Raw genomic sequence first — 13752 nt, forward strand, 5'->3', positions numbered from 1 at the left:
AGACGGCTGGGGCAGATGTTTGAAGCCTGGGAAGGGGGTAATACCCACGGAGCTTCCCAGGCTACTAATATCAGCCCCCAGCTGAATACCTAGCTTTTACTAGCTATTAAAATGGGGGACCCCCCCCAAAAAAAATTACGTGGGGTCCCCCCTATTTTAGCTAGCAAAGGCTAGGCAGACAGCTGGGGGCTGATATTAATAGCCCAGGAAGGGTGCCATGAATATTGGCCCCCTCCCAGGCTAGAAACACCAGCCGTCAGCCGCCCCAGAAATGGCGCATCCATAGGATGCGCCAATTCTGGCACTTAGCCTCGCTCTTCCCACTGCCCTGTAGCGGTGGCAGTGGGGTAATAGGGCTGGGGTTGATGTCAGATTATAATGCCTGCTGACATCAAGCCCAGGTTAGTAATGGAGAGGCGTCTATAAGACACCCCCATTACTAACCCCATAGTCAAAGTTAAAAAAAACCCACAAACACCCAGAATAAAGTCCTTTAATTGAAATAAAGACACAATTCTTTATTGTTCTAAATTAAACCATACTTACCGTCACACCCATTCCAGCTGAAGCCAACGATCTCCTGCAAAATAAAAATAAAATAATAAAGCAACATCATCCTTACCTTTCCATGGTTCCCACGACAGCTTCAGCTCTGCTAATTCACATGACAGGCTGGATTGCAGCAGAACGCTGCCATCCAGCTTGCCATGCCGCAGACACTGAGAAGCGCAGGCATGCTTTCTCTCCTCAGTGTCTCGCTGTGACGGCATAAAGATGAGCCGAGGTCATGTCCAATGAACTCAGCTCACCTCAGGCACGTCACTGACAGCGTGGGAAAATTCTCCTGCACTCAGCGCTACAGCGTGAGAATTCTCCCACGCTGTCAGTGACGTGCATGAGGTGAGCTGAGATCATTGGACATGAGATCACCTCATGTACGTCACTGACAGCGTGGGAGAATTCTCACACTGAAGCGCTGAGTGCAGGAGAATTTTCCCACGCTGTCAGTGACGTGCATGAGGTGAGCTGAGTTCATTGGACATGAACTCGGCTCATCTGGATGCTGTCACAGCGAGACACTGAGGAGCGCAAGCAAGCCTGCGCTTCTCAGTGTCTGCGGGATGACAGGCTGGATGGCAGCTTTCTGCTGCGGTCCAGCCTGTCATCTCGATGTAGCAGAGCTGGAGCTGTCCTGGGAACCATGGAAAGGTAAGGATAATGTTGCTTTATTATTTTTCTTTTATTGCAGGAGATCGTTGGCTTCAGCTGGAATGGGCGTGATGGTAAGTATGGTTTAATTTAGAACAATAAAGAATTGTGTGTTTATTTCAATTAAAGGACTTTTTTCTGGGTGTTGTGTTTTTTTTTAAATACTTTACTAGAAATTCATGGTGGTCATGTCTAATATTGGCGTGACTCCATGAATTTCGGGCTTAGGGCCAGCTGATAATGCCAAGCTGGCCCTAACCCCTTTATTACCCAGTGAGCCACCGCACCAGGGCCCTGGATGAGTTGGGTACAGCGCCAGAAGATGGTGCTTCTATGACCGGCCAGGTATTACCCCCTTCCCAGGCTTCAAACATCTGCCCCAGCCGTCTGCTTAACCTCCGCTAGAGACTAAAATTACGGGGAACCCCACTCCAATTTTTGTTTTAATAAATCCTTTATTTTAACACTAAATGACAAGTACAGTAACCAACACTGTCACTGTACTTCATATATATGTGACTGACATGTTTCTATCTATCTAATCTATGTGTGATGCTCTATCTTTCTGTTCTAAATTGTCGGGTACCGCTGCTGAATTGCCGGCTGGCTTCTTTAAAGAGACGGTGCATGAAAACACTATTATTTTTTTAAATAAATCCTTTACACTAAATGACAAGTACAGTAACCAACACTGTCACTGTACTTCTTATATATGTGACTGACATGTTTCTATCTATCTAATCTATGTGTGATGCTCTATTCCTTCTTGTCTAAATTGTCGGTTACCGGTGTATGCCGCTGCTGAATTGCCGGCCGGCTTTTTTAAAGAGAGCGTCTTCTGAGCAGTTTGTCAGCTTTTGGACACGTTTGAAGGTGTTTTCTATGTGTTTCTATGTGTTTTTGTTTGCCTGCCATTGGTTTTAACGGTGTTCGATGGTGTTCTAAGGTGTTCAACGAATAGTTCGACGAACAGTTCCTCGAACATTCCGGTGTTCGACGAACCGAACCCGAACACTACGGGGGTGGCTCAACACTAGCGAGGACCAGATGTTGAGCACTTCAATGAGGGAAACCACCAGTTAAATATAAACTTTTTACTGAACGGTAACTTGGTGGGGATTGTGTACAGAAGATAGCGGGTACACAGCTTAATGAACATTTCCTTCATAATACGGAGCATTTTCACAGATAGTCTCAGTTCCTTCCTATTAACTCACTTGATCTTTATCTCCACTGTTTCACCTTGCTTCACCACAACCCAGCTCAGTACTACAGTCCAGTTAGTGAGAGTCCTATTCTCAACCCGCTGTTCCCCTCAAAGGAACTAGCTTACCAATATGTCTGGTACTTAGCTTATCTGCTACTGATGCCTTGAAACTCCCGCCGAGGGAACTCTCTTCTTCCCATGATCTCTGTTCTGTCTTGGCCCGTTACCTCATTGAGTTATAAACTGTACTGTCAGGCATCCTCTCCCCGGACCCGTCTCCAATTGACCACTCTGTCCTTTTGTCAATTCTCCTTCCTCTTTACTCCGGATCTCGCTATCCACCATCTCAGTCTCATCTCACTTTGGGACACTCACGCCATGCAGCACTGCTTACTGTTCAGACCTTAAGTCTGCTTCTGATGCATACTGGGCCTTATCTGATATCCTGTGAGGAAACTGTCTCTGTCCCTGCACCTTAGCCCCTCCCACTCTGGGCTAGTTCCCAGACTTAACTGCTACTCCCCATACTGTTGGGCAAAACACAACATTATCACCAATAATGAACATCTCAATTCACATTATACACCATAACAACACTCGTGTCCTTAAGGGGGAACGTGGGCAGTGTGTCCATCTCCTTACACCAGCATGTACAAGGAGAGAATTCTCCGGCCTTTGTCTTGCTGGTATACTGGTTTAGTTTTGCATAGCATAGTAGACTGCAATATTCCATATATGTATATAAGGCCCTGTTCACATTGTGTTTCTGTTCCCTTCTGAACAAAAGGAGATTTTCAGGAAAAAGAAAATGGAGTTCATAGAATCATAGAATCATAGAATCATAGAATGGTAGAGTTGGAAGGGACCTCCTGGGTCATCTGGTCCAACCCCCTGCTCAAAGCAGGATTCACTAAATCATCTCAGACAGATGTCTGTCCAGCCTCTGTTTGAAGACGTCCATTGAAGGGGAACTCACCACCTCTCGTGGCAGCCTGTTCCACTTATTAATCACCCTAACTGTCAAAAAGTTTTTTCTAATATCTAATCTGTGTCTCCTCCCATTTAGTTTCATCCCATTGCTTCTAGTCTTTCCTTGTGCAAATGAGAATAAAGATGATCCTTCTACAATGTGACAGCCCTTGACATATTTGTAGACAGCTATTAAGTCTCCTCTCAGTCTTCTTTTTTGCAAGCTAAACATTCCCAAATCCTGCAACCGTTCCTCATAGGACATGGTTTGCAGACCAGTCACCATTCTGGTCGCTCTTCTCTGAACTTGCTCCAGTTTGTCTATGTCTTTTTTAAAATGTGGTGCCCAAAACTGTACACAGTATTCCAGATGAGGTCTGACCAAAGAGGAGTAAAGACCGATAATGACTTCACGTGATCTAGACTGTATGCTTCTGTTAATACATCCCAGAATTGTATTTGCCTTTTTTGCTGCTGCATCACACTGTTGACTCATGTTCAGTCTATGATCTATTAGTATACCTAAGTCTTTTTCACATGTACTGTTGCTTAGCTCTATTCCTCCCATTCTGTATATGCTTTTTTCATTTTTATTGCCCAGATGTAGTACTTTGCATTTTTCCCTGTTAAAAACCATTCTGTTGGTTGCTGCCCACTGCTCCAGTTTATTTAGGTCTTTTTGAATCCTCTCTCTCTCTTCTCTAGTATTAGCTATCCCTCCTAGCTTTGTGTCATCAGCAAATTTAATCAGTTTACCCTCAATTCCTTCATCTAAATCATTGATAAAGATGTTGAACAATACAGGTCCCAGGACGGAGCCCTGTGGTACCCCACTTGAGACATTCATCCAGCTGGATGTGAAGCCATTTACAACCACCCTTTGAGTCCGATCACTAAGCCAGTTATGAATCCACCTAACAGTTGCCTGGTCCTAACCACCTAACAGTTGCCTGCAGTGATATGAAAGGAGTTCTTTGGAACTCCTTTCATATCACTGCAGTTTCGGCAGTTCATCGGAATTCCCCAGGAGTCACAGGAACCGATACTTGTTCAGGTTTTCTGGGTGGTACTAGCCCTGAGAATGGGAATACCTTTTGCTCTATACTAAAATGTTAGAAATCTCTGAGCAGTGCCAAATGGGTATAAGCACACTATTCAATAAATCATTGGTAACCTAAGATTAAGACTTCCCAAGTGTGATCTAATATATGCTGTTACTAGCATATGTTGCTGTTACTAGCATGGCAGGGCCCAATAGAAGTGTTAAAGGGATGGTTCACTACTTAGACAACCGTTTCTCAATTCCTGTGCTTTCCCCAGTAAAACAAATATATACTTCCCTCTGATGTGGATGCTGTTCCATCGATAGCAGCACAGGCTCTCCCAACATTGTTATATCATCCCTGTAGCCAAACAGTGCTGGCTTCACTCTTGTCTCTTTCAGACAAATAAGACATCTGAAGGAAGTGAGAGAGCAGCCGCAACTATCACACACAATATGATGACCCCCACAGTAGCTGCTGCACTATGTGTTGGCCCACACAGTAGCCGCCATATTGTAAGATGGCCCCATAGTAGTCCCCACATTGTATGATAGCCCCCTTAGTAGCCTCTATGCTGTATGATGACCCCTTAAGAGCTCCCACTCTCTATGATGGCTCCCTAAGTAGCCACCATGCTGTATGATGGCTCTGTATGATGTCCTCCTTAAAGCCCCCCCTAGTAGCTCCAAATCTGTATCATCGCCCACTTGTTAGCCCCCACTCTGTATGTGGGCCGATACAGTTAAGCATGGTGGTAGCTCCAGGTGGGCTCCTCCGAGTTAGGGGCCAGGGTTGATCCCCCCCCTTGACCTCCTCCTTCCGGCAGCTACGCTACTGACACAAAACTAATGAAATTCAAATATAACCTAAAAATATAACTTGCATTTAATAAAGTAGCTCTCAAAGTTTACCCCGAAATCTATAATAGAAATGGAAACAAACACTATCCTTGATGTACCTTTTGTTGTATCAACAGCTTCATCAGCAGGGTTAAAGTATATTTTTTATAAATTAATAAAATGTAAAGTGAAGGCATAAAAATAAATCAATATTTGGTGTGACCACCCTTTACTTTCAAAATATAATCCAAGTATCAATTGTTCTAGGCACAATTTCACACATTTTTTATGGAACTCAGCAGTGAAGTTGTTACTAACATTTTGGAGAACTAACCACAGATCTTCTGTAGAAGTTAGCTTGCCGAAATCCTTCTTTCTCTTCATGTAATACCACAGAGACTTGATGATGTTGATTAGTGATGAGCGAGCACTAAAATGCCCGGATTCTTGTTGCTTGGGTCGAGCAAATCGTAATGCTCAGGTGCTCGACCCGAGCAACGAGCCCAATGTAAGTCTATGGGAAACTCAAGCATTTTTCCGGCAGTCCCCTGTAGGTCTGCAGGGGGCCTAAAAATTGCCCAAATCGATGGGAACAGTGCTCAAATTACATGGGAACAGAATCGGGAAGACCCCTGTAAGCATCTCTGACTCCCAGGTCACTGCTGTGAACAATGTTGTCAGAGTATTACGCCACTTTTACGGACTCACAATAAAACATACAAAAACTAAACCAAAATGGATTTTCCTGGAAAAAATGTTAAGGGACATCCTTTTCAGGATAATGACTTGTATATAAGGCAAAATAAATAAACAAAAATGCTCCTGCACACCTTGGGCTATGTTCACACATAGCGTTTTTGCACTTTTGCATTGCTTTCAACAGTGAAAAATACATTCATCGGTAATGTAATTTTAACATTTTACTACCTTATCTGGTCATGTGATGTGTGAGACATGATCAGACACATCCTGTTTCATTTATGAAGGAGGGACTCTGAAAGTCACAAAGCCTATTTTTATAGGGCCACCAGATGGCCCTTACTATTGTTAAAGGGCCAGCAGTCAGCCCTCACTATTGGTAGAGGGCCATCAGCTGGTTATGCATTGTTGTTCCCATTATTAAGGAGCTGGTTCCCTATACTGTTATTGAGTATGCAGTGACTTCAAGGCCTGCCCAAATTTTGGAAAAACCTCAATACCAATTTGAAGACACATAGAGGGGGGCCTCATTAAAAAAAAAAAATCCCATTATAAAGGAGCGGGTCTCCTATACATTTATTGCATATGCAGTGATTTCAAATTTGGAAAATCCCCAACACCAATTTGAAGACACACAGAGGAGGGCCTCATTTAACCTCTTAATGACCGGACCATTTTGCGTTTTCTTTTTTGCTCCCCTTCTTCTCAGAGCCATAACTTTTTTATTTTTCAGTCAATATCACCGTGTGAGGGCTTATTTTTTGCGGGACAAGTTGTACTTCAATGACATCACTGGTTTTACCATATCATGTACTGCAAACCAGAAAAAAATTCCAAGTGCGGTGAAATTGCAAAAAAGTACAATTCCACAGTTGTTTTTTCTTTTTTTTTTTCACCACGTTCACTGAATGCTAAAACTGACCTGCCATTATTATTCTCCAGGTCATTATGAGTTCATTGATACCAAGCATGTATAGGTTCTTTATTATTTAAGTGGTGGAAAAAAAAATCCCAGATTTGCTTAAAAAAAATGGCGCCTTTTTTCGAGACCCATAACGCCTCCATTTTTTGGAATCTGGGGCCAGGTAAGGGCTTATTTTTTGCAAGCTGAGCTGACTTTTTTATTGATACCATTTTGGGGAAGATCCGATGTTTTGATCGCCCGTTATTGCATTTTATTGCAATGTTGTGGTCACCAAAAAAACTTAATTCTGGCGTTTAGAATTTTTTTCTCCTTACGCCGATTACCGATCGGATTAATTGTTTTTTATATTGATAGATCGAGCGATTCTGAACACAGTGATACCAAATATGTGTAAGTGTGTTTTTTTTTTAATTGTTTTATTTTGAATGGGGCTAAAGTGGGGTGATTTAAACTTTTATATTTTTTTAATATTTTTAAAAACATTTTTTTTTACTTTTTGCATGCTGCAATAGTCTCCATGGGAGACTAGAAGCAGCACTTGCCTGATCACCTGTACTACACACAGGCAATGATCAGATTGCCTGTGTGTAGCAGATTTGCTCACTTGCTGTGAGCGCCGACCGCTGGGCGGCGCTCATAGCAATCTGGCAGTGACAGCCGCAGGAGTCTTCTGTTTGTCATGCCAACCCATCGGCAACCCACGATCATGTGACCGATGGGCGGAGCCAATGACGCGCTTCCCAGAAGCGCGAGTTAAATGCTGCTGTCAGAGATTGACAGCTGCATTTAACTGATTAACAGCCGCAGGTGGATTGCGTTTCCACCCACGGCTGGTGTGGGCACATGTCAGCTGTATAGATCAGCTGACATATGCCCGGAAAGGTGCGGGCTCAGCGCCAGAGCCCTCACTAAACAGGAGGTTATGACGTATGTTTTACTATTATGGCACACGTCATAAAGGGGTTAAAAAAATAATTTTCCATTATTAAGGAGCGGGTCTCCTATACTGTTATTACATATGCAATGACTGAAAGGTGTGCCCAAATTTTGGAAAAACCCCAATACCAATTTGAAAACACATAGAGGAGGGCCTCAGTTAAAAAAATGTTCCCATTATAAAGGAGTGGTTCTCTTATACTGTTATTGCATATGTAGTGACAGCAAGGCCTGCCCAAATTTTGGAAAAACCCCAATACACCTTTGAACAGTCATAGAGGAGGGCCTCATTTATAAAAAAAAATAATATCCCATTATTAAGGAGCGGGTCTCCTATACTCTTATTGCGTATGCAGTGACTGAAAGGCCTGCCCAAATTTTGGAAAAAGCTCAATACCAATTTGAAGACACATAGAGGAGGGTCTGATTTAAAATATTAATTTCCCATTATTAATGAACGGGTCTCTTATACTGTTATTGCATATGCAGTGATTGCAAGGCATGCCCAAAACTTGGAAAAACCCCAATACACCTTTGAAGAGACATAGAGGAGGGCCTCAGTAAAAAAAAATGTTCACATTATAAAGGCGTGGGTCTCCTGTAGTGGTAATGCCCATGCAGTGAATGCAAGGGCTGCCAAAAAATTGGATGCACTGCAGTACCTCATTAAAGAGAAGTACAGAAGGTCTTCATTAAAAAAATTGTTACCATTGTTAAGGACTGGGACTCTTATACTGGTAATGCCCATGCAGTGACTGCAAGGGCTGCCAAAAAATTGGACGCACTCCAATACCCCTTTGAAGAGATGTACAGGAGGTCCTCATTAAAAAAATAGTTTACCATTGTTAAGGACTGGGTCTCCTATAGTGGTAATGCCCATGCAGTGACTGCAAGTGCTGCCAAAAAATTGGACGCATTACAATACCCCTTTGAAGAGACATACAGGAGGTCCTCATTAAAAATTTATTTACCATTGTTAAGGACTGGGTCTCCTATACTGGTAGTGTCCATGCAGTGACATGCCAGTTCTTGCCACTTAATGAAGTAAATAAGGTTCCGGCACTCAAAAATAATGTAGATAGTCAGATAGTTGCAATTTCAAACTTAATTTCCTTTAATGGTTCTCCAGTGAATACTCGCCCAACGTTTCAACCCCTCCGTGGTTTTCATCAGGGGCCTGGGTTTGTTGAATTTAGACCATAAAAGATAAATAATCCTCAGGATAAGTTTCCGGCAGCAAGGAGTGGGGAGGTTGTTCCTGGTACTTGTTGCCAGTGATTGTGGAGGAAAATGTCCTGCCAATCTGTGTCCTGTATGAAGTGACCATAGTGTCAGACCTTGGTACGGTCGGCAAGGTACTCCTTCAGCATCTTCCTCGTCTGTACTCCTTGGTTGTCCAAGGAACTGTGACCGCTGCCGACAGCGTTTTCAGATGGGAATTTTTTTAATAATTCCGCATCAAGGGCCTTCTGGTACTGCCACATTTTACTAGACCTCTCCACCATGGGAAGGAGAGACAGAAAGTTCTCCCTATAGTGTGGGTCTAGAAGTGTGACCAACCAGTAATTACTGTTGGCCAAAATGCGTAGAACGCGAGGTTCACGGGAAAGGCATAGGAACATAAAGTCAGCCATGTGTGCCAGACTGCTACCAGCCAAGTCTTCCCTGTCCTGACCACGAGGACCACTGTCCATGCTCTCCTCCTCATTCTCCCTTTCCTCAGGCCATCCACGCTGAACAGACGGTATGAATGTGGTGTGGGTAGTACCTTCTGTAGCGCAGGAAACCAGCTCCTGTTCCTCCTCCTCATTAGCACCCAATCCTCAATGGATTGAGATGAGGCTGGGCTGTGTGGCATCACCCTGTATGGTTCCTTGCTTCATCTCATCGTCCTCCACCTGCAATGCCTCCTCTTTAATTGTGAGCAGCGAGCGTTTCAGAAGACAGAGAAGCGGGATGGTGACGCTAATTATGGCATCATGGCCACTCACCATCTTGGTGGTCCTTGTCCCCTAAGCATATTAGCTTCAACAGTGCCTGTTGCTGCTTGGCCAAGACAGTGCTGCAGTGCTTCCAGTTTCTGACTGAATTGGTAATTTCAGAGATGGAGGCTGAGGAAAAGGAGGAGGTGCAGGAGCTGTAGAATGTGGGGGCAACCCTGACTGACCCAGGGCCCGCAATCTTCAGCGTCGGGAGGACATGTTCCGTCCCAGGGTCCGACTGGGTCCCGGCTTCCACTATATTAACCCAGTGTGCCATCAGCGAGATGTACTGTCCCTGGCCACAAGCACTTGTCTACGTGTCCGTGGTTAGGTGGACCTTCCCAGTAATTGCGTTGTTGAGGGCACGGCTAATATTCTGGGACACGTGCTTGTGTAATGCAGGGACGGCACACAGAGAGAAATAGTGGCGGCTGGGGACCGAGTACCGAGGGATGGCCGCTGCTATCAGGTTGCGGAAAGATTCTGTCTCCACGAGCCTAAAAGGCAACATTTCAAGTGCAAGCATTCGAGAAATGTGTGAGTTTAGTAGTGTGACCTATGGGGGGTTGGCTGCGTATTTGCGCTTGTGTTCCAAGGACTGGGATAGGGCCAACTGAACGCTGCGCTGGGACAAGGAAGTGGACGGTGACGATGATGGTTGCAAGTGTGCAACGACAGGTGCAGGGCGGGAGGCATCTTCGCCTGCGCCATGAACAGGGGATTGGCGTTCACCCACAACAGCAGAACAGGCAGTGGTGTCGCCCGCAGACACTGTTTCTGGACTCTGGCGTTCAGCCCACATAGTCGGGTGCTTTGCAGTCATGTGCCTGAGCATGCTGGTGATGGTCAGGCTGGTAGTTTTGCTGCCCCTGCTGATGCTGGCCTGGCAGATGTTGCAAATGGCCTTTTTGGGGTTATCTGGACAGTATTTAAAAAAGAGCCAGACTCTGGAAGACCTAACAGTTAGACTGGCAACTTCCATCTTGTTGGTGTTCCAAGGAAAAGTTGCCTGCCTTGCGTCTGTGACCACCCCTCTGCTTGTTCCTGCATGTTGTGGTGCTATGTCTCCCTTCCCCTGTATGCTGCTGTCCTCGCTATGCATGTCAACTTGCCAGGTTGGGTCAGTGACTTCATCGTTCACCTACTCGATTTCCACTTCCGCACCCTGGTCCTCCTCCTGACTTTCTGGCAATTGTATCTCATTATCCACCTCTTGCAACAGTAATTGCACTTTCCCACTGTCGCCTTCATGTGACCGTGGCTGTTCAAATATTTGAGCATCGCTACATGCGATCTCCTCTTGCTCTGCTTGAAACGGGCCCGGCGAGAGGCCCGAATCTATAAATGAAAAAGTGAGCAGCACTTTGGAGTGTCCAAGTGTGGGATCAGTTGTCTCCGGGCACTCGGCATGGTGGGAGAAAGGAGGATCAGGGTGAGGAATATGTGGTCCAGACACATGGCTACTGGGACTTGACCGTGTGGAAGACAGGGTGGTGGGGGTGGCAACCTGACTGGAAGCATTATCTGCTATCCAACCAACAACCTTTTCACACTGCTCCGGCTTCAAGAGTGGTGTTCCATGACCCACTAGTAATTGGGACAGGAAGATAGTTTGACATTATGTGGGTGTTTGTTGTTCTCCCTCAGCAGGCACAGTTTCATCTTACCCACCGCCTCGGCCTCTGTGTGCACCATCACATCCACTTCCCCGTCCCTTGCCACACGCCATTACCATTTTAAATGGAGTGTAATATTTGACCTGCTCCACAAAATGCCTGTATTATTACCGAGGTAATATGCGATCACGTGTGACGACCACGGTTTTAGACTGTGACCTTGTAGTATATTATTGGTCAACGACCAAGTGTGAATAGGTTCAACAACACACAGCTGGCTGACTTTAAATGTAGTATATTTGGCACGCTCCACAAAATGTCTGTATTATTACCGAAGTAATATGGGATCACTTCTGATGACCGCGGCTGTAGGAAGTGACCTTATAGATATGGTATTGGTCAGCGGCCAAGTGTGAATAGGTTCAAGAAAACACAGCTGGCTGACTTAAAATGGAGTGAAATATTTGACAAGCTCCAAAAATGTCACGATTATTACCGCAGTAATATGGGATCACGTGTGATGATGAAAAAGTTTCTCTGCTTACACAATACAGCCATTCAAATAAAATAAAAAAAATCTGCCTGTATTCTGCTAACAAGCAAATAGAGCAGTAAAATGGAGTACTGTATTTCTTTTTAAGCAAATAATCAGGATTAAGAGCAAAAAAAAATAGCCCTGATATGTAGGGCTATGGATATCTGCAACAGCAGCAGCAGACAGAACGTGCAATGGACCCTATTGTGCTGTATACACTGTCCAGAAACCCTGCCTGCCTAACTCCTGCTATAACCAGTAATATATGCAGCTGGATTAGTCCTTAGAAGGACTGTTAGTTTAGATGTATATATAGCTGTGGAATACCTGACTAAAACAACCACCAATTCTGTCCCTCACTCAGCAGCAGCTCCCCCTACTTTGCCTGTCTCCAGGATATACTGTGACGAGCCTAGGTTCACCAGGTCTTATATAGACCAACATGGCTACAGCATTACAGTGAGTGCCAGGCAATCCCTGCATGTTAATTGACTGTCTAAAGAGTGCCAAACATGCGGGGAGGGGACCCAATCTCCCATCCAAAGCATCCCGGAAATACTCAAGGAACGCTGAGCATCTTGGTAGTGAGATGCTCTGGCGAGTACCGAGCAGTTACCATCATGCTAATGTTGATATCAGGGTGCTGAGGTGGACATATATTGACTTCAAAGTTTCATTATTCTTTTTTACATTGAAGATAGTTCTTTAAGCGAGCCTGTCATCAGGATTGTGCTAAGTAAACTACAGGCAGTATCAGGTTGGCGCCGTTACACTGATTAAAATGATGCCTGGGTTAATGAAATCTGTTTGTTGTTTAATCTTTACTTGCAGTTTGGAGATAATTAGATTCTCATGTTTTTGAGCGGGCATGTGGGCTGATCTTTTTATGTTGCTCTGGCATTATCTTCATCATTGTGGCTTAAATGACAGGTCACTGATCCTTCAGAGATCTGCCTCCTATTTTAAATACTGCGCTTGCGGAGTTCATATTGTAGTCTTTTAAAAAAAGACAGAATTCATCAACCCAAGTATCATTTTAATCAGTGTAATGGTGCCAACCTGACACTGCATGTAGTTTACTTAGCTCAATTCTAATGACAGGTTCGCTTTAATGACATTGGCTGTATGTTTCAGGTCGTTGTCCTGCAGCAGAATAAATTTGAAGCCGATCAGACTCCTTCTTGATAGTAAGGTTGATTGAGGATACAATTGATCTTGATCAAATTCCCAACTCCATTTGCTGAAATGCAGACCAAAAATTTGCAATGAAACTCCATCATGCTTCACTGTTGCTTGCAGACACCATTTATTGCACTGGTCTCCAGCCCTTTTGGCAAACAAAACTGTATTCTGTTAATGTGAAATATTTCACATTTTGGCTCATCAGTCCAGAGCACCTACTGTTATTTTCCTGCACCCAGTTCCAATGTTTTTGTACATAGTTGAGTCACTTAGCCTGTTTTCCATGTCGAATGGTATGTTTTGTCACCAAAATTTTTCCATGAAATCCACTTTTGGCCAAACTTCTCCAAACAGTAGATGGATGTAGCTTAGACTCACTGGTTGCTGCCAATTCTGAGCTGATGGCACTGCTGGACATCTTTTGATTTTGAAGAGAAGTAAGCATGTTTTTACTCTATTGCCCTAAGTTTCCTTTGTTGACCACTGTGTCTATGGTCCTCCATGTTGCCAATTTCTTACTGTCTTCAATGCTATTCCGCAGCAGGACATTGACATTAAACATAAAGACAATGTCATTAAGAACTATCTTCAGTGTAAAGATGAACAATAA

General features: G+C 44.2%; 1 protein-coding gene across 5 annotated transcripts in view; it reads left to right on the plus strand.

Annotated features, from left to right (window-relative positions):
• The window catches only part of SYTL3 (synaptotagmin like 3), a 250595-nt gene that overhangs the window by 126414 nt on the left and 110429 nt on the right, over positions 1-13752 (plus strand). The gene's annotated exons all lie outside the window — the stretch shown is intronic.

This window comes from Phyllobates terribilis, unplaced genomic scaffold (genome assembly GCF_046119375.1).
Source record: "Phyllobates terribilis strain yellow unplaced genomic scaffold, ASM4611937v1 Scaffold_3__8_contigs__length_932513732, whole genome shotgun sequence".
Lineage (NCBI taxonomy): Eukaryota > Metazoa > Chordata > Amphibia > Anura > Dendrobatidae > Phyllobates > Phyllobates terribilis.